The sequence below is a fragment of the Schistocerca piceifrons genome, chromosome 7, assembly GCF_021461385.2.
Source record: "Schistocerca piceifrons isolate TAMUIC-IGC-003096 chromosome 7, iqSchPice1.1, whole genome shotgun sequence".
NCBI classification, from domain to species: domain Eukaryota; kingdom Metazoa; phylum Arthropoda; class Insecta; order Orthoptera; family Acrididae; genus Schistocerca; species Schistocerca piceifrons.
Window position 1 is genome coordinate 387,699,204 of NC_060144.1, and position 22,151 is coordinate 387,721,354.

The following is a 22,151-nucleotide window of genomic DNA, read 5'->3' on the forward strand; positions in this document are numbered from 1 at the left end:
TTAAGAAAAGGCAAACCTACGTTTCTAGCATTTGTAGACTTAGAGAAAGCTTTGGCAATGTTGACTGGAATACTCTCTTTCAAATTCTGAAGGTGGCAGGGGTAAAATACAGGGAGCGAAAGGCTATTTACAATTTGTACAGAAACCAGATGGCAGTTATAAGAGTCGAGGGACATGAAAGGAAAGCAGTGGTTGGGAAGGGAGTGAGACAGGGTTGCAGCCTCTCCCCGATGTTATTCAATCTGTATATTGAGCAAGCAGTAAAGTAAACAAAAGAAAAATTCGGAGTAGGTATTTAAATCCCTGGAGAAGAAATAAAAACTTTAAGGTTTCGCCGATGACATTGTAATTCTGTCAGAGACAGCAAAGGACTTGGAAGAGCAGTTGAACGGAATGGACAGTGTCTTGAGAGGAGGATATAAGATGAACATCAACAAAAGCAAGACGAGGATAATGGAATCTAGTTGAATTAAGTCGGGTGATTCTGAGGGAAGTAGATTAGGAAATGGGACACTTAAAGTAGTAAAGGAGTTTTGCTATTTGGGGAGCAAAATAATTGATGATGGTCGTAGTAGAGAGGATATAAAACGTAGACTGGCAATGGCAAGTAAAGCGTTTCTGAAGAAAACAAATTTGTTAACATCGAGTATAGATTTAAGTGTCAGGAAGTCGTTTCTGAAAGTATTTGTATGGAGTGTAGCCATGTATGGAAGTGAAACATGGACGATAAATAGTTTAGACAAGAAGAGAGTAGAAGCTTTCGAAATGTGGTGCTACAGAAGAATGCTGAAGATTAGATGGGTAGATCACATAACTAATGAGGAGGTGTTGAATAGATTTGTGGAGAAGAGGAGTTTATGGCACAACTTGACTAGAAGAAGGGATCGGTTGGTAGGACATGTTCTGAGGCATCAAGGGATCGCCAACTTAGTATTGGAGGGGAGCGTGGAGGGTAAAAATCGTAGAGGGAGACCAAGAGATGAATACACTAAGCAGATTCAGAAGGATGTAGGCTGCAGTACGTACTGGGAGACGAAGCAGCTTGAGCAGGATAGAGTAGCATGGAGAGCTGCACCAAACCAGTCTCAGGACTGAAGACCACAACAACAACAACGGACTGCGGCAGTCACAAACGCCGCTGTCGACGTAGGAAGAGGCGTACCGTAGCTGCGCGCAGATGGACACACATTGGAGGTGAGGCCCACGGTGGCACGCTCACTTCTACTCCGACGACTCATGGCACGGCTTCGTGTCGGTTGCACTTGCTCGACAAGATCTCTGGCTTAAGCTTTTTAATAGATCATCTCAGAGGTCAGCACCATGCTGGCCACGGGCGCAGTTAAGATGATGATGCTTGAGCCCTTAAAGTTACTAGATGTGAACAACGAAGCTTCAGTACGTATTGGCACAGTGAGCTGTCGATAGACATTGGTTTTTCTATTCAGTACAAGTGTTTCGGGGTGGCAGACGTTATGCAACTATGTAATGTGCCAATTTCCTGTCGCACTTCGTGCTGAGCATAGACTTGGCAAATGCATGTATTATAAGCGGGACACAAAGTGAGTAAAAGGTATTCAGAGAGATGCTGTTGACAACGTAATAAGAGTAATCACTAATGTCAGTAAGCAGTCCACGCCACGAGGGCCGGTGCAGGCAAGCAGCATTAAGCACAATACCCTGCATTATACATGCATGACTATGGGTCCGTCGGTTTCACGATGCAATTGTAGAATAGGTCTGGTTGGCTACAACTATGGCGATATTCGAATACGTGCTCCGTGCTGGTGTTATACGAAGCTCATGCAGCCCATGGCCATCCCCGTTACAACAGGACGGCACAAGGCGCCCCTGCAGCGATTACCGTAGACCGAACACGAGAATGGTCCCAGAGAAGTACCTGACACCTTATTACCAAGTTACCCGTGCTCTGGCAGGCACAAAAGTTTACTGTCTTGGACAGTCAGAAATCTTACAACCAGTTCCCAGTGGCACAAAGTAGTTCAAATGGCTCTGAGCACTATGGGACTTAACATCTGAGGTCAGCAGTCCATTAGAACTTAGAGCTACTTAAACCTAATCAACCTAAGGACATCATACACGTCCATGCCCCAGGCAGGATTCGAACCTGCGGCCGTAGCAGTCGCGCGGTTCCGGACTGAAGCGCCTAGAACTGCTCGGCCACCGCGACAGGCCCCAGTGCCACATGCCAATTTGGGAAAGACAGCTGTGATTACACCTTTCGACCTATAAGTTTTTGTTTATGTCATTCGGTCTAAAAAATGCAGCCCAGACGTGGCAGAAGTTCATTTACGAAGTGCTACAAGGCTTAACATTTTGCTCCACCTATCTGGATGACGTGTTAATATTCTCTGCTGACGTAAGTGGCACCTACACAAAGTACGGCAGAGGTTGAGTAGCTATGGTGTGGTATTAAATGAAGACAAGTGCATCATATGCAAAAGTGAAATAACTTTCCTAAGTCATAAAGTCTCAGCCGACGAGATCCAACTTTTGGCTGAAAGGATAGCCACATTGGGTGATCTTCTAAAGACGACGCACTGTACACAACTTAGACAGTTTATAGGTATGGTAAGCAGTAACAGACGCATTTGCTGGTGACAACAGCAACAGAAAGTGATTATTACAATGGACGCCAGAAACAAGAAATGCCTTCAGTCACTTACAAGAGTGCTTCGAAGAAGCACTTTTCCTCTCCAGCTCCATCCTGTCTGTACTGCTGAATATGGTGGTAGATGCCAGCCAGACTGCGACTGGAGCAGCACTTCACCAAGAAGCTAATAGACATTGACAACCTTTGCATTTTCTTTCTTTTTTTCCGAAGAAGCTGCACTGCCGACAGACAAAATGGAATACCTACAATAGAGAGTTATTAGCGATATACAAGAGTGTCAGACATTTTAGTCTTTACATTGAAGCCCGGCCAGTGATAATTTTCACAGACCATACACTTATCGTATCGGTCTTCCGCAAAATCGGCGATAAATGTTCGCCATTGCAGTTCCGCACACAGAGGTCGTCAGCCAGTTCGCCATGGACATATGGCGAATTCAAATGGTTAACCCATTCATACAATTATGGTTGGTGGTGACTTCAATGTACACTCCATATGTTTCCGAAAATACAAGATTAAAATCGGTGGTAGGCATAACACGTCGTCCGAAATCGTACTGAATGCTTCTTAGAAAATTATTTTGAATAACTAGTTCAAGAGCCCATTCGAAGTGTAAACAGTTGCGAAAACATACTTGAACTCTTAGCAACAAGGCAACAAACAATCCTGAAGAAATAAGTTACATCATACCAGGTACATGGTTTAGTGACCACAATGCTGTTGTAGCTAGACTCGTAACATCCAAACCTACCAGAAATAAACACAAAATACATCTGTTTAAAAAGCAGATAAAAATTAGCTTGACACCTTCCTAAGAGACGGTCTCCACTCCTTTCAATCTGAGTACGCAAGCGTAGACCCTATTCAGATCAATAGTGTCGACGAGAACTGAGAGGTATATACCAAATAAATTAATAAGAGAGGGTACTGATCCGCCATTGTACACAAAACAGGTCAGAACACTGTTGCAGAAACAACGACAAAAGCATGCCACAGTTAAAAGAACGCAAAATCCCCATGACTGGTGAAATTTTACGTAAGTTCGAAATTTAGCGTGAACTCCAATGTGAGATGGTTTTAATAGTTTCCACAACGAATCTCTGTCTCGAAATCCGGCAGAAAACCCATAGAGACTGTCCTCGCGTGTAAAGTGTGAGTGCGTGAGTGGTAAGACTCAGTCAATACTTCTACTGCGCGATAACAGTGGTGATGTTAATGATGACAGCGCCCCACTAAGGCAGAGTTATTAAATACGGTTTTCCAAAATTCATTCACAAAAGGAGACGACGTAAATATTCCAAAATTTGTATCAAGAACAAACGTAGAAGTAGATATCCTTGGAGTTGCGATGCAGCTTAAAACACTCAAGAAAGAGAAGGCTTCCAATCCAAATTGTATACCAGTCAGGTTCCTTTTAGAGTATGCTGACTCAATAGCGCGATACTTAACAATCATATAGAACGGTTCGCTCGTAAGATCCGTATCCAGAAACTAGAAAGTTACACAAGTCATACTAATACCCAAGAAAGGAAACAGCAGCAGTTCTTTGATTTACAGACCCATCTCACTAACATTGATTTGCAGCAGGGTTTTGGATCATATACTATGCTCGAACATTATGAATCACGTCCAAGAAAACGATTTATTGACAAATAGCCAACACGGATTCAGAAAATATCTTTCTTATGATACATAACTAGGTTTTTATTCTCTTAGCCGGCCGAAGTGGCCGTGCGGTTAAAGGCGCAGTCTGCTTTCGGCTGGTGAGCGGCGAGGACGTCTTGTTTACGTCCCGTCCGCAGTGTCGCGGTCCCGTCGGCAGAGTCGCGAGCGCGCGTAGTTTGTTTACTTCCTCGCCGCAGCTAATACTCGCGTCCGTTAACATTGAGTCGCCATGGCTCATTCGTACAGAAAAGCTACCATCAAGATCAGCTTCCAGCCCGACTACGCACGACCACGAGCCTTTGAAGTCGAACGATTTATCCGTGACGAAGTTCAAATACCAACACAGCACATCATCGGTATCCACCTATCCATCACAAGCAGCGTCGTTTACGTCAAGATGGTCGATGACGAGTTATGTCACGCAGTTGTGAACAGATGCGCGAACACTCTCAAGTTCACACACTCCGATGGTCACATCGGAGAGGTTACTGTTGACCATGCTGGACTAGGATTACGCACACTAAGAGCCTTCGAACTCCCTTTCGAAGTACCACCGGACGTCGTTACCTCAGCTTTCCGCCCTAATGGGACGGTAATTAGCCACGTGGCCGAAAAATGGAACACCTTCGAGACGTACCAAGTCCTCAACGGCGTCCGACAAGTGAAAATTGAATTAAAGAAACATGTGCCGTCCTACTTAGTCATAGGTGGCTGTCGAGCAATAATAATGTACGACGGCCAACCTCGTACTTGTTCTGGTTGCGGCCAGGAGGGTCATGTCCGCTCGGCGTGTATTCAACGTCGGATTACACAACTTCCATTGCATGACACGACACCACCTCCTACGCTCACGGCCCTCCCCCTCAATTACGCAGAGGTGACACGATCGACCGTCATGACAGACGACAACCCCCCCGGAAGACAGGAAGCGTTAGAATGCGCACCTGTCGCCGGTCCTGGATTGACCAACACCATTACGGTGTCTGCAGGGGTTGAAGAACGCCGCCCATCGACTCCACAAAAAGATTCGGACGAGAGAATGGAACTCGACGCTAGGGTTGTACCGACCTCTGCCTTTCTCCCTGAGGGGGATGCTATACGGGAACCACAAACTCTTTCGGACTCAGAAACCCACGTCCGCAAACAAAGGTCACCGAGAAAACATAAAAAGCGACGTCGCACACCCTCAGACGATTGCCTCCAGCGGACGTCTTCTCCAGTTGACGACCGGACGGCCGACGAAACGACGAGGAGAATGGATGACACGAGATCGCCCTCACCTGTCACTTTGTCTGATTTTGACAAATCCGTTTCCGCTCCCTCGGACATACGGATGGCCAGCACAGCGCTCGCAGTTGGTACACAACCGGAAACAACTGCGGATTCACCCTTAGTCACTCAGCCCACAAGTGTTCTGCCGCAGCCACCGTTAACTTGCGGACCTTGGACGGATGACATTGAAGACGATTCTACGGCCGCTGTGGTGGATGAGAAGAGGAGTATCTCCTCCCACACCTCGGCCCCTCCCGAGTAGCAACAGATGACGGCGCGGACGCGGCCAGCAGATCACAGGCCCCACCTTTTACGGCGACACTGACGGCAGCCCCCACCGCAGGAGACGATCTACAAACCTATCGCTTAACGACCATCAACATTAACACCATTCGGACACGTACGAAGTTGTCGCTGCTCCAAGACATGCTCAATGCAGCAGACGTTGACATTGTCTTTCTCCAAGAAGTCTTCGTCGAAGATTTCCCGGGTATGTATGGTTATACGGCTCATGTGTCCCACGCCTCGCCAACTAACAGTGGAGTCGCCATTCTCCTCAGAGAGGGCCTCGAGGCGGACGAAGTCCGATATCTCCCCGACGCTAGAGGAATGGCCGTAACGGTGCAAGGCGTCCGGTTTATCAATGTGTACGCCCCTTCCGGAACGAATCGCCGTCGTGACCGATCGCTCTTCTTCGCAGAAGGAATGGCACCGCTTTTTCAGGGCAGGCACGATGACTTGATATTAGGGGGCGATTTCAATTGCACCCAAGCACCTAAAGATCAGCTGCCACGCCATTCACCGTGCCCCGAACTTGGGACACTCATCGGCGATCTCCAGCTAGTAGATACATGGGAACATGTCCGAGGAAATAGACCGGGATACACCCAATTCACGAGTCACTCGTCTAGTCGCATCGATAGGATTTACGTCTCCCGTTCTCTCGCGGCAACGGTGAGTGACGCGGAGGTGTGGCCAGTAGCCTTTTCTGATCACGAGGCCTATATATGTGCCGTCACCCTTCGTCGCCAACGGGTGTGGCGCAGCCGACATCCCTGGAAATTAAACCTTGCTCATCTCGCTTCTCCGGATTGTCGACGCGCCATCGAAGACACGTGGAGTTTGTGCGTCCGCCGCCTCCCAACGTATCCTACGTCGATTAGTTGGTGGTTAACCTGCGCCAAGCCGGCCCTACGGCGAACCTTTATTACGTATGGTCGTGAGACTGCTGCTTGGAGGCGGCAGACCCTTGATTTTTATTTCACTGTCCTTCGCGAATGCGCCTCCTTGCCACCCACACCGGAACGACAGCTGACAGTTCAGCGTGCGAAAGCACAGATCGTAGCCCATACGCGCCGACACCTCGAAGGGACGATCGTCCGAGCGCGGACACAAGACAGACTCGCAACGGAGCGACCCACCATGTAACACGTCATCCGAGAACGTACACTGCGAAGACGGGCGCTGATACATGCCATCACCACTGAGGACGGCCTTCATCACACCACACAACGCGATATTGCTGCAGCCTCCTTCGACCATTACGCACGACTTTATTCTGCTCAATGTTCCGACCCGATGACGGTGACAGCAGTCTCACAACTGGTTTACGGCATTGTCCCACAGGATTTACAAACTGAATTATTGAACGACATTACAGAAGACGAAGTTATCGACGCCATCGGTAAAGGAGCGGCGAATAAGTCTCCTGGCCCCGACGGACTCCCTGTGGAGTTTTATAGAACTTTTCAGTATTTACTGGCTCCCAAGTTAACAGACATCTGTCGGGAGCTTATGTCCCCCGCGGTGCCGCTCCCTGCGACCTTCGTAGAAGGAATAATTATACCGGTTCACAAGCCTAAAGGTGGGGCTCGAATACAAGATTACCGCCCGCTAACACTCGTCAACTGCGACATGAAGATATTCACCAGACTATTAGCAAACCGTCTACGACCGACCCTACCTTACGTCATCTCGCCAGATCAGACTTCCCTAGGGGGTATCAACAACATCCACACAGCACTGTGTCGATACCGTGACTTAATAGCCCTAGCCAGGGCACGCCGCGTCCCGGGAGCGCTGGCATCACTAGATTTTAGCCAAGCGTTTGATCGAGTGGATCACGCATACCTAACGTCCGTTCTCCAGCACATGCAGTACCCACAGCAATTCACAGCCGTCGTGATGCGCCTACTCCGAGGAGCGACTTCCAAAGTGCTCGTTAACGGGCGTCTCTCGCAGTCCCTCCCGATTTTCCGCTCCGTCCGTCAAGGCTGCCCCTTGTCGACGATACTATATGCTCTGGCACTGGAACCGCTCCTCTGTGGTCTCCGTCAACGCCTCACCTGTCTTACCCTACGTGACGTCACATTTCGCTGTACAGCATATGCAGACGACCTGGTTCTCGTGTTCCGCAATCGCGATGATGTCAACAGAGCACTAGAATGGATTACCACGTACGGTGTGGCTTCCGGCAGCTGTCTCAACGTCGCCAAATCGGTCGCCATGGCCATAGGAGACGGGTTGACCCCAGCGTGTGTCGAACCCCTACAGCTTCGTGACACTATCAAATGTCTCGGGATAGAGTTTCACGACGACATACGGCGCACCGCGGCTCTTAACTACCGCCGCTTATTACAACAATTTCGGGTCCAGATCTTCAACCTTCGTCTGCGGACCCTCGACATTCTCCAAAGGACACACTTCGTTAATGTTTACCTCGCATCGCGCCTTCCACACATAGCGCGTGTTCTCCCAATACCGTTACTGATGGCTCGACGTCTATTAGCGGCATTCGGAGCCTACGTCAGTACAGGCATGCTCTTCAAAGTCAGTTATGAGTCACTGACCCTTCCCCCAGAAAGGGGAGGTCTTGGCCTCGTCCATGTCCACGACAGAGCTGTGTCCCTGTATGTCAGCTCACACATCAAGCTGTGGCGCCACCACCCGGAAAGTTTGACAGGTTTGCTGTTGGAGTCCTTAGCTCCGCCGTCCATTATGCCCCCACTGACGACGCAAGACTTTTACATTGAACACAGCTATTTCCGTATCGCAGTACCACCGACGAAACAGGCGTCGGCGCGGGATATATATCATGTCCTACGGCAGAGGCGCCCACCAAACATCGTGGAGACGAAAAGCCCTCAGGTTAATTGGAAGGTGGTGTGGAAGACGATTCACGCAATTCCACTGGACACAGCCGTCCGATCCACATGGTACATCACAGTCAATGGTAAACAGATCACCCGATCACGCCTCCACAAGATAAACATGGCGGAATCGCCTCTCTGCGTAGACTGCGGGATACCAGACACGGACGAACACCGTCTCACATGTGGCGCGGCAGAAGACGTATGGCGCTTGGTGCGACAAATTTTGTCGTATTTTCTACGAGTGACTCCGGAACACATTACACCTCGGTTTCTACTATTTCCGGATCAACAGTATTTCCCGCGCGCCAAGACCAACGCTGTCACGTGGATCCGTGCGCATGCGGTACACTACTTATTTCACGATGGACCTAAAGATGTATTAGACTTTTGGAACTACCTACAAGAACGTCATTGCAAGATCGTACGGAACCCAAAATACAGACAGTATTTTTCTAATTACTTAGGGAGTGCCCTACGCGACCCTCCACGCAGCTGGATCATCAACAGGTAGGAGAAGATACCCATTGAGTGAGCTGACATGACTAAGTTCGATTCTCGGTGGAACAACATGATATACGTGAAGACGTACCTGGATGATGAAGCGTAAGGAGAGTAGCGACACACCCTTCTGTATCCGCAAGACCGCTACGGTCGCAGGTTCGAATCCTGCCTCGGGCATGGATGTTTGTGATTTCCTTAGGTTAGTTAGGTTTAACTAGTTCTAAGTTCTAGGGGACTAATGACCTCAGCAGTTGAGTCCCATAGTGCTCAGAGTCATTTTTTTTTTATTCTCTTAAAAGTAATGAGTGCTATCGACAGGGGATGTCACATTGATTCCATATTTTTAGATTTCCAGAAGGCTTTTGACACTGATCCGCGCAAGCTACTTCTAATTAAATTGCTTGCCTGTGGAGGGTTGTCTCAGTTCCGTGATTAGATTCGTGATTTCCTGTCAGAAAAAGTCACAGTTCGTAAAAATTGCCGGGAAGTCATCGAGTAAAACAGAAGTAATATTTGGCGTTGTCCTGAGCTATATAGCCGGCCGCGGTGGTCTCGCGGTTCTAGGCGCGCAGTCCGGAACCGTGCGACTGCTACGGTCGCAGGTTCGAATCCTGCCTCGGGCATGGATGTGTGTGATGTCCTTAGGTTGGTTAGGTTTAAGTAGTTCTAAGTTCTAGGGGACTGATGACTACAGCAGTTGAGTCCCATAGTGGTCAGAGCCATTTTTTGAACCTGAGCTATATAAACAATTTAGGAGGCAGTCTGAGCAGTCCTCTTGTTTTCAGACGATGCTACAATTTGGCGTCGTGCAATGTCATCAGATGATCAAAACGATCTGCAAAATGATTCTGACGAGATAACTGTTTGATACAAAAAGTGGAAATTGGCTCTAATTCATGAAAAGTGTGAAGTCATCCACATGAGCACTAAAAAGAATGCGCAACGTTTCTGTTACACGATAAATCACACAAATCTAGAGGCTGTAATCTCAACTAAATGCTTCGGCTTTACAGTGACGAATAGCGTACATTGGAAGGTTCACATAGATAATGTTGTGGCGAAAGCAAACTAAAGAAAGCGATTTTTGTCAGATCGCTTAGAAAACGTAACAGATTTACCGAAGACTGCTCACACTATGTTTGTCCACCCTCTTCTGGAGTACTGCTATACTATGTGCTTCCGCATCCGATAGGACTGACGGAGAACATTGAAAAGTTGAAAGAAGATCAGATCGTTTTGCATCATCTCGAAACGGGGGAGAGAGTGCCACGGATGTGACACATGAATTGGGGTGGCAGTCATTAACACACAGGCGTTTTCCGCTGCAATTGGACCCACTCATGAAACTTCAAACGCCAGTGTTCTCCTCAGAGTGTGGAAATCTTTTTGGCGCCCACCTACGTATGCAGAAATGATCATCGTCATAAAATAAGAGAAATCAGACCTCGGCCGGAAAGATTTACGCTCGGAAGGATTTAAGTGTTCGTTTTTCCCGCGAGCTGTTCGAGAGTGGAACGGTAGACACGTAACTTAAAGGTGGTTCGATGAGCCCTCTGCTAGCACTTAATTGTGAACTGTAGAGTAATCATATACATGTGGATGTAGAGGCGCAGAGAACATAGTCGCTGACTATATTTCGTGAGTATGCAGTTTGGTAGCATTTTAAATTACGACGAGCTAACCACAGCACAAGAGAGAGGTCAACAGCTGCAGAATTACTGACAGATCGGCCCACATGATTGCGACTGGAGCAAACACACGTGACGCAAAACGGGTTCAACATATAGTGCGATATCTCACAACAAGATCACAGCCATACATTACTCAGCGATTCCGCTTATTGCCATTTGACATTGTCTATAGCCTAGTGCACCCAGAGGAAACACCACTATGAGGTTAAAAACCGAACCGTCCGTGTGGCCACCGATTAAAAAGAATGCCAGGAATTGCACTCGCTCATGCCTTTAGTGCCAGAGTAAAGTACAACGATTTGTCTACACAGAGGTCGAAAGTTTTGCGGTATCGCCGGCAAGGTTCACTCACATACTCGTCGACTTAGTGGTTCCACTTTCACCCTCAGGGGCTTATAGATACTTGCTCATGGACGTAGCCATTTACAGAAGATGGGCAGAGGCCATACCAGTCATAGGCATAGCAACCGAGACGGTAGATAGCAAAGGCGTTCATTGCACATTGGTTAGCTCGTTTCAGATTCCCCCTGCATACTACAACAGACCAAGACCAACAATTTGAATCTGATCTTCGTAGCGAACTGGCCAGACTGTAAGGGCTCCAGCACTATCAAACAACCAGGTATCACCGGACAAGCAACAGAATGGTGTAAAAGTGGCACAGAACACTGAACGCAGTCCTCGTGTGTCACCGAGAGAGTTGGGCACAGGTGCTTCTACTGGTACTTCTTGATTTACAGACTGCATATAAGACAGATATAGGCGCATTAGTGGCGGAGATGGTTGACGGGGAGCAGTTGAGAACTCTGGCAGACTGTCTCACAGGTGCACCACTACCGGCACAAATGGAGCTGCCACTGCGGAAAGGTGGTAAACAGTGAAGAGGGGAGATTCAATGGGTGCCTCCCCTCTTTACTGTTTTCGATTGGCTTGAACAATGTGGAGGCAGTTTTTCCTGCTAATTCGGCTTCTGTACGAGGAAAGTGATTGTTATTTTTTTCCTTCTTTGTCCTCTGGTCCTTTCTTGGTGGGGAACTTCAGGTCTTTCCCTAGTGGGTGAGACTTGTGGTATGCAACTTCTGGTGGACTAAGAGCCAGTAGCAGTTTCCAACTGAACCGACAGTGGGACTCCATATCATGTCGGACATATCGTGCGTCACAAGGGTGAACGTATTCGTCATGAGTCGGCCGACTGACGTTTGACAATTGAAGCACGCGCCGTTGTGCCTGTGAGTCAAATCGGTTGGCCAGACCAGCGAATGGGTGCACCTCACACTGAAATCTGCCGGCATTTCAGGGCTCTGATAGGGAAGTTTCGGGCACTCTAATAATCGGATCGCCAGTACGCGTAGTTTGCTAAGTTTTCATGGACGCGTCAGAACATTACAGCTACCGCTGCGCTCCCCCCTTCACCCACAGCGTAGCGTTTTCTACTGCCGCCTGAATCAGGTTGAAAGGGTAAAGTATTGCTGCACCGGCTTATGGTTGTTAAATGATATTCACAGCTCCCTGTTCTCCGTGAATCATAGTTTATGGTGTAGTAGGTCGTAGTTGATTCCATTTGAATAGAGTTTGGCTTCACGGTGTATTCATGTAAACGAAGTTTGTTTGATTGCGTTGTAAAAGGGATTAAGTAAGGGGAAAGCTGCTATAGTTTCCACCCCAATGAATGCTTTGACAATAAAGCACTATTACTTTCCTGCTTTATGTTTGTCATTTTGTTTAGTCAGATTTGTCACTCGACTGTAGTTATAAAAAGATCAATAAAAGCTTGTCGTTATTTTTGTAAACTTGAATACGCCACTGTTCTCATTCACAGTCCCCCAGCCATTCATTGTTTTTATTTTATTATGGTGATGCGTTGATGCACCAGCAGTTCAGAATATAACCGCACTAAATTAGTTAATTTCATGATTAATTTGAGTTCTGAAAGCGACCGCAGACAAAGGCAACAAAAGTGCCGTGAGTAAATAGTTTCATATATAAAAATTAAGGATGTATCTAACGATTTGAAGATTGTTGAGAACATAGTACTTTTCTACATGTAAAGATAATAACATTTAGCATCACTTGGACACATATTTGTGATGAAAGCAAGCAACCTCTTGCACTGCAGGTGCAGCAGATTTGTGACCACGTGGCAAAGATGAAACAGCCACAAGCGTCCCGCCAAGGCGAACATGCGCTCTTCATGTACAAAGGACTGAAGGATTGTTTGCACATCACGCTGCCCACAGACGCTGTCTGGGCTCCTCTGCAGCCCCCGTATACTGGGCCTTACCAAGTACTACGATGTGACCCCCATACTAAAACTACATCCTGCAATGGAGATTCATAAAACAATTGTGTCAAAGGCGTCGTCAATAGTTAAAACATCATCAACTATTGACGACGCCTTTAGCACAATTGTTTTACAAATCTCCATTACAGGATGTAATTTTAGAGTATTTTACTTCTGATGAAGGTATATTTAGATATACCGAAACCGTGGTCAAGAATTTTAATAAATCTTTATCCTGCAACTGTTTTGGCTGTCATCATTTACAGTGAAGAATTTGAACAGTTGCTGTTTCAGCCATATTTAAAATCTTGATATCTTAAATTATTACTTGAAGAAAGACGAAAGTAATGAGTAGCAGCAAAAATGGGAACAGCGAGAAACTTAAAATTAGGTTGGTGATCACGAAGTAGATGAAGTTGAGGAATTCTGTTACCTGGGCAGCGAAATAACACAAGGACAGAGCAAGGATGACATCAAAAGCACACTAGCACTGGCAGAAAGGGCATTCCTCCCCAAGAGAAATCTACTGGTATAAAACATAAGCGTTAATCTGAGGAAGAAAATTCTGAGAATGTACCTTTGGAGCACAGCACTGTATGATAGTGAAACATGGACATTGGGAAATCCGGAACAGAAGAGAATCGAAGCCTTTGATCTGTGGTGCTATAGAAAAATTTTGAAAATTAGGTTGAGTGATAAGGCAAGGAGCGAGAAGGTTCTGTGCAGAATCGGCGAGGAAAGTGAAATATGGGAAACGTTGACAAGAAGAAGGGACAGAATAGTAGGACATCTGTTAAGACATTAAGGAATAATTTACATGGTACTAGAGGGAGCTGTGGAGGGTAAAAACTGTAGAGGAAGACAGGTATTGGAACACATCCGCTACACAATACGGACGTTGGTTGCAAGTGCTACTTTGAGATGAAGAGGTTGGTGCGGGAGAGGAATTCGTGGTGCGCCGCAGTCAGAAGACTGATGACTTGGGGGAAGGGGGGGGGGGGGAGGGGCGGACTGCAACTTAATGAGTTGGTAAGGAAAATTATCTTATTAAATCGTGAAGGTTTAACACCCGAACTTTGATGCAATGTTGTTTTCGCAGTCGCACGCAGAAGAAAGAGCAATGGAAGAGGTTCACTAACCCCTCCCCCGTCCCACCCTCCTCCCCACCCTGTAGCTGTAGTAATGAAGAAAATAGCTTTATGTGAAGAAACACCACAGAACATACTACATGATGAAAAGTATGTGGATATACCTGTGTAATGTGGATTTGAGCAGTAGATGTCACGAGAAGCGTACCCACCAGTGTAAAAGCAGGCGGGGAGTGTTGCGCTATCGGCAGAGATGCAGTTAACAGCATATTTGGTTGGTCAACAGGACTCAGTGGCTTCGAACACGGACTATTCATTCGATGTCACCTCAGTAACGACTCCATCGGAGATATTTCAACTTTTCTAAAGTTTGCCAGATCGACAGTTGGTGATGTGATACTGCGAAGTGGAAATGCGAAGGAACAACCACAGTTAAACCAATGCCAGATTCCTCTCCAATGAAACTGCGACGCAATACGCCCAGCAAGCAGGGATGCACGAGGAGCAGCTGCGTCAGAGCTGCGCCACGCAGTAGCAGGGGACGCCGGCCAACAGCGAGCTGCCGCCGTTCAGCACCAGCCTGACGAAGCTGTGCCAAGTCACTGATGAGACGGCACAGCAGAGGGCGTAAGGCAACGCTCTGCGTTGCCGCACCGTAATCCGTTTATTATAACGACCATGGCACTGACATGGTATCTTCTTGCACGATACCCGCTATTAACATAGCCTACCCTTGCATGAACTGTCGCAGTCAGCAAGACACCCACTACTGCTCTTACTACCCGACTATCGCAGAACTTTTTTCTCTTGGCGCTTGCCTTGGCACTTTTTTCCCCTCTGCCCTTCAAACCGCTACCCTTTGTTCGATTAAAACATCTACCCTTCATTCGACCTTCGACCCAATCTAGCCCCAGATGAGCGCATATTAATGGTTAACCTTAACCAAATGTACGCAAACTTCGCAGTACACACATCCTGTGACACCTCACTTCAGTGAAAACTAACCCATATGCAGAGATGGTAGTAGACCTTTTGAGTTTGCCATCATGCCAGGTGTGCAGGGCTCCACCTCTTAAAAAGTCCAGATTGACCTCATGCACTGACGGACAGCAAGCATCGAGAACAGGGGAGGATAGTTGTAAAAAGGTGCTTGGGACAAGCGAAAGAATCACTCACTGGATCCAAAGTACGACCTCAGTCCAGCAAGCACAATGACTTGGCATTGGGACTTAAAAAGAATTGGGTACAATAGCCGAGCAGTTCTGTTGTGACCGTAGAAAATTTTAATTTTTATTCTCGCTTTTGTGACCATAGTAAGAGTCCAGGCTCCATAGGCAAACAGCCAGCCGACATTAAGAAATAGTCCCCCAGGACGTAGGGACAAGATAAGCGGTGGAGGCTGCCAAGTATGGCTTGTTGATCAAATAACTTAGTGTTTGACTTCCTGCCAGAGGAGGCAGCATGACTCAAACTTGTGCAGTGGAAGACGCAAACAACAGGGCGATAATACAGCAAGAGAGAGTGTCAGTCACATGCGGAAAAGACTCGTGTGGAACCAAATTAAGTTGTGTGCAGCTGCAAACGAAAGTGCTGTGTGGAACCGAAGGCATTCTTGCGCAAGCCGACCAATTAGAAACGAGAGTGTCGTGTGGAACCATAGGCATTCTTGTGCAATCCGAACATTTAGAAATGAAAGGGTCGTGTGAAACAAATTAACTCGTGTGCACCAAAGTACATGAGAAACGAAATAAAACGCCAGGCAGCGGAATAGCTAGGAGCAGAGATTCAGATGCAGATTCAGAGCCAGTGCTGGCAGTTTGGAGATTCCACAGTGAGACGCCAGGGGGGCCGAGTAGGCTCATAGCAGCCGATACAGCTGATAAAGACTTCAACTACGAGAAGACGGTGATAGACTCTGGTGGAAACTCAGGAACTGCAGGTCAAGTAGGATTTTTAGAGTTTCATTGGAATAGTGTTGAACAGAGGCTGTCAGTCAGTGTCTCAATTACTTAGAGAGATTTCAGTGTTAACCAAGAACAAGTGATTGCTTTGTACTTGTTTCTTATATGTACCGGCAATTAGCTTTGAAGTAGCAAATCCGAATAAATAGACTGAATCTTATTAAGGGGTTTATGGTCCAACACCTAAGTATATGTGAGAATAAACTTGATAGAAACTAACCAATCTTTTCTGCCTATTGCAATTCTGTAACCTATTTTCAGGAAACTTATTTGCTTCAAACCAAGGGGATTCTCTCCCTCTCATCTCCAATATAAAGGTTGATAGGAATTTATAGTTAACCCATTGTCGTTAACGTCCCGATTGCGGTACGCAGTTCGCACTTACTTCATTCTGGTATAGTGAGGCTGTTCCGAGATGCGACAGTTCCTCTTAAGCCACACGTTTCTCTAGGTCAGCGACGCTTGAGCTGATATAAAGAGCGACCCCCACTGAACAGTGGATGAGTGGAAACAACTGATTTAGAGTGACGAATCACGCTAAACCCTGCGACAATCCCAAGAAAGCGTTTGGATTTGGCGAATGTCTGTGGAACGTTAAATGCTATCAGGTATCGTGCCAGCAGTTAATTGCGGAACAGGTGGTGTTACGGTGTATAGGTGTTTTTCGTTGTTGGAGTGTGGCCCCCTTACTGCGCTTGGGAAAACGCTAGATGTGGAAAGATATGAACATATTTTACAGCGCAGCTCCTAGGAGCGTTGTCCTCGAAAGACAAGGAAATCCGCTACAGCGCTGATCCGGTACTTGGTTTGAACCTATCAGAATGCTCGGCATACTGGAAAGTTTAGATATTAAAGTAATCAGCGGTGACGCAGCTTTAATCTATCCCATTAATATGTAGTTGAGACTATATTTCTCGGGATTCAGGCGCTGATAAGGGCATTGCGTGTCAATAACCGAGTCTTGATATCAAGAGATAAAATAAGCGAGTCGTGATATGAAGAGATATTCTATCCCTCATAAGAAATAATCGCCATTGTACCTCAGTTCCAACTGATCAACAAAGAGATGATTATAAATTAAAAATATTACACATGTAATGGACATTTCTTTTTATTTCTAGCAACCTCATTATATTTTCGTATGTTTGTTTCACATTAAGAGTGAGCATGAAGCATAGCTGAAAATTAACTGTCACAAAGTAGAAACACATCTAGTAGTAACCGCTACCTTTTTGTTCTATACCTCCGTGTCAAGACACATTTTCTCCTAGGAAATTATTCTCTAGAGAGGTGTTCCTTAAATTCGAAAGACAATACTTTATGAGGAATGACTGATAAACTAATTGCATTAAAATGATAAGTTGAAAAAAGATTTTTTTATCTGCTTGGGTCCAGAATAACAATTGTCAATTTTTATACGCCAAAAATTCTTGATTGAGTTAAAAATCCGCTACAGCTGTAAATAAAGGCTCATTTTATTTGTCGATTAGTTTCTGAAGTTTATAGTTCCATCATCAGTTGTCACCAACTAATTTATTAATTCGTCGATGCATGACAGGCGGGTTCGTCAATCATGAGATCGAACACGCTCCTGTACGACACATGGGAGTGTCGGTGCAGTGAACGGGGTGCTTGCTTTGTCGGCCAGCAAGGAACACGGTCGGCGCTTTCCCGACTCATGCTAGTTCCTATAGGGGAGATTTCCGGTCTCCAGAAATCGTAATACGTGAGCAGAAAACATGTTCCAAAATTTCACAACACGGCGACGTCAGAAACATAGGCTTATAGTTCTGTGCGTCTTTCGACTACGGTTCATGAATACGGAAATTTCCTGTGCTTTTTTCCAATCATTAGTAACGCTTCGCAGCACCAGAGATCTACGGAACGCTGCTGCTAAAAGAGGGGAAAGTTTTTCGCATACGCTTATAACCTTGCGAGCTAATGTTCGAGATCACATGCTGTTCCTTTTCGTCGAAATGTTTTGGCTCAAACTCGTCTAGGGGTTGAACCCCACGTGTCGCATTACACGCCCTAAATTAGACACTTGTGACCCTTCGGTTAAATTGTCTGGCTGATGGGAAGTTTGCTAGATTGTATAAACCATACGATGTTAATATAACAACAGTAGTAATAATATCGGGAGCTAAATTAACGACCCATAAATGATGTACGCCACACAGTTGCGAATTGGTTAGAATAACGTTCATTCAGGAAGCAAACTAATAGCTAAAGTGGTCGTATTTAGAATTACAATTACACTCGAGTGCATATCCATTTGACACAGTTCGATCATTCACAATCTCATCGCGAAGTACAAGTTATCTATTCTAAAAGTCGCTCAGAGACTAAGTCCCGCGATACCATACAACACGAAATTTTCTAAGTCGTTTCACTTCCTATCTACCTAAAGACCGACCGTCCGCTTTCGCGTCTCCACCACCACTGAACTCTGCCCGTCCCCGGCCGCATTTCCAGTGTGCCGAGTATCCTCGCTCAACTGACTAGGGCAATTCCCTTTCCTGAAGCCGTCCATGTAATTGGCTATAGCTTATTCTACATTATTTTACATTTTAACGTATTTAAATAATCAAAGCTTGACGACTTTCACGTTCTAAATAGAGTAACAATAATATCCATTACATAATAAACGTTAAACTCTTTTACATAAAACCAATACAATTTCCTTCTTAATTTTTAATGTCAAGGCCATTATCTTTGCACCAATGTGTTTTCTGGTCAATAAATAAAGAACAAAAGTAACTATTATCCACAAAACTTTACAACAAATATTGTATTACCTAATGATTCAATAAGGTGTCATGCTGTCATCGTTCAACGTATTTTGTGTGGAGGAAATGATGATCTGATGCTTAATTGAAAAATACTGATAATTTAAATTTACTATATATTTTAAGCAAATGAAGTTACAGAGTTGATATTTACTACGTTTGTCATTTTAATGATGCGCTTCTATACGAAACGTCAATTGTTATGATCGGGCAAAGTGTTGAGATTTTAGCATTCAGGTCTTCGTTACAAAACTCGTTAATTTCACTTGAACAGTAAATCCTAAACTATTATAGATATGATCAGTATTCAGGTTTTATTGGGATCACCATGCATTTTTATGGAGGATGGTAGATTAAAATTACTGTGGCTTCATTCCCTGAATTACTACAGAATTAAATAGTTTTCATAATTATTTCCCTATATGGCCGATCTTAGGTCCGCCATATTTAACACTGCTACGTCTCCCTGGCCACAAAAGCCTTCTACTGTGTTTCCCTATGACGTAGGTTCTCGTCGGTCTCACTTGCACACTACAGCGCTTAGGCCTCAATAGACAATAGACGCATGTGAGTTTCCCCATCTCGTGGTGAATCTGCGCCCTTTGTGGCTCCCGGTTCTGGATGAAAGGGTTCGTTTCACAATTCCTCAAGGCTGACTCTTTCGGCCATATATTTAAATGAGAGCGCAATGCTCGTTAACACACAACCCGACAGATCAAGTGCCTTTCCTGAGCAGAGCGATTTCAATTGCTTTTCCACCCCTTGGCCCCTTACTCCGATATCTGTCGTTTTCGTTCATGCATTGATTTGAAGGAGGAACTACGATGTAATCTTTCTCCGTGAAACAGTTTAGGAAAAAGACGTTTAGTATTTCAGCCTTTTCTATGTCACCCTCCGGTACAATGCCATTATGGCCACGGAAAGTGTGGATAGATGGGTTCGATCCGTTTATTGCTTAACACAAAACGAAAACGTCTTAGGATTTTCTGTCAAAACGGTAGCAAGAAGTTTACTTCCTTACTCGGCACATAACTGTGTAAAGCATAGTTGTAATTTGAGGGCTTTTCTGAACTGGGTGGTGTAAAATTAAGTTAGAAAGAGGAGAACTTACTAATGGGTGCTGTACTGCTTATGAGAGCCGTGGGTGAACTGAGATTAGATACATGCATTTGAAAGTACTGGTATAGCTAAAATCATTAGGTGGTAAGGCAGAGGAATATACTACCAACGGAATGGAAACTATTGATCCTTATTAATTACGACTATCTAATACTTCTCATGGATATACAAGCGAATTAATTATTTTATGCAGATTTCACGTCTTGAATAAAGCGAAATAAGATCATTGATCAGTCTCATTATGGGATCACTAAGACAACACAGTATACGCTCGTGTGTGTGGGCCACGGGGAAAAATAAGTGAAGCAAAAAAAAACTGAAGTGCTTCGTCTCTAATAAGCTGGTCCACGAGTCTTATACACTCCGATACAGCCAAAAAGAATTGCATCGATCTCCATATTACATCTGAATGAAGGTTAACCATGCATGAAAAGGAATAAGAACCACCCATATGATATTTGCGTGAGCAGTTCTGTGGAAATAAGTATCTGGACATGATTAACTAACGTGTACTTCACTAACTAAAGGTAAAGGTTTAATAAAATTTAAATGGCGGTCTTGATCCCATACACACATTAATTATTTATAATTTTTAAAGAAATGTGTATAGAGATCAAGGCTGCATTTTATTCTTATTAAATATTGTTTGAAGATCACTGTTTTTTTTTTCAAGTATGATTACAAAAATAAAGATAAAGGATTTAGTTACGTTACAGAAATTGATCTGAATACAATTTGTATCTCGAGACTTGTCTCACAATCAACCAACAAAGCCCACCGAACTTAACAACTCATCTTGCAAAGCGGCGCTCACCACCACGGGGTTGGTGTCACATTTGAAATCAGAGCCGTTACCCACAGAAGCTGATTTCCTCCGAATCCAACAGCAGCAGTCGGAAGGCTGCTAACATCAGAATCTTGCGTCAGTTTGCCTCGATGCATGGCACTAGAATCTTGCGTCTGATTCCGTCTCAAACTAACAACAAAATAGTCTTCGTACTTGACTCCGGGCAGGAAAAACGCACAAGCCTGTTTTAGCCACTCACGTTCTAGCAACAACTGAACCACCAATTAGTCGAAAGAGTTTACCACTCAGATCCCCTCTACACGAATTTTTAAAATTGGCTTATGGGCCTGAGGGAGGTTGACTTGTTATTATACCCTCCTAACGAAATACAAAATTATTCGAGCGGAATATTCCTCGTAAAAGGATAGAGGGAGCCAAAGAGCAAGCGAGACAGCGCTTGTTGTTCAACAAATCGTTCCATTATCAGCTCGTCGTGGAACTTGGGTCCCTTGAAAATTTCCTGTTGAGTAACTTGCGTCTATGCTACTAAGGGTTGCTCCTCGTTCCACTACTTAACCCATCACTGAGTTCAAGCGTCTAATGAGAAGATATGTGCGCTCACCTACGTCTCTTATGGCGCCACTCTGTCGCGATGCCCCGAAAAGACCTTAGACCTAGAAGAGGCGTGCCTGAAGTCTGCGTCGCGACTTCGTGTCGCTGGACAGCGAGGCCCATGGAGGACGCTTTTATTTTTCAAGTCGGCCCCATGGCTTGGTCATCTATTCACTGAGCGCTTTTGCTGGCGAAGAACATCAGGTCCCATCATCCACCGTGACGAATTCATTTTTCGTCTCAAAGACTTTGCAAGCTGTACCGTAAATCCAGGGGTAGTGTGAAGCCAAAAGCAAGTAGTAAGGTACTAGATAAACATTTATTCTTTTATAGCCATTATTTAGAAGGGCCCATACTCTGCCTGCACCAAGAAATACAGCTGTATTACAGTCGTAAGATGAAAAGAGGTGCGGCTCACCTACTGATTCTCTGCAGTTTTTTCTGCCTTGTTCAATTCCTTGCTTTTAGGTAGGCGCAAATTGATCAGAACCGGAGGAAATGATTGATCCTAATGCAGCAACTCGGTCAGCAATTGGAGGGATCGTTTCAAAATGTTGTTGAACTTCGTCTATTGATACTCAGCACTGTTAGTGTTGAAGAT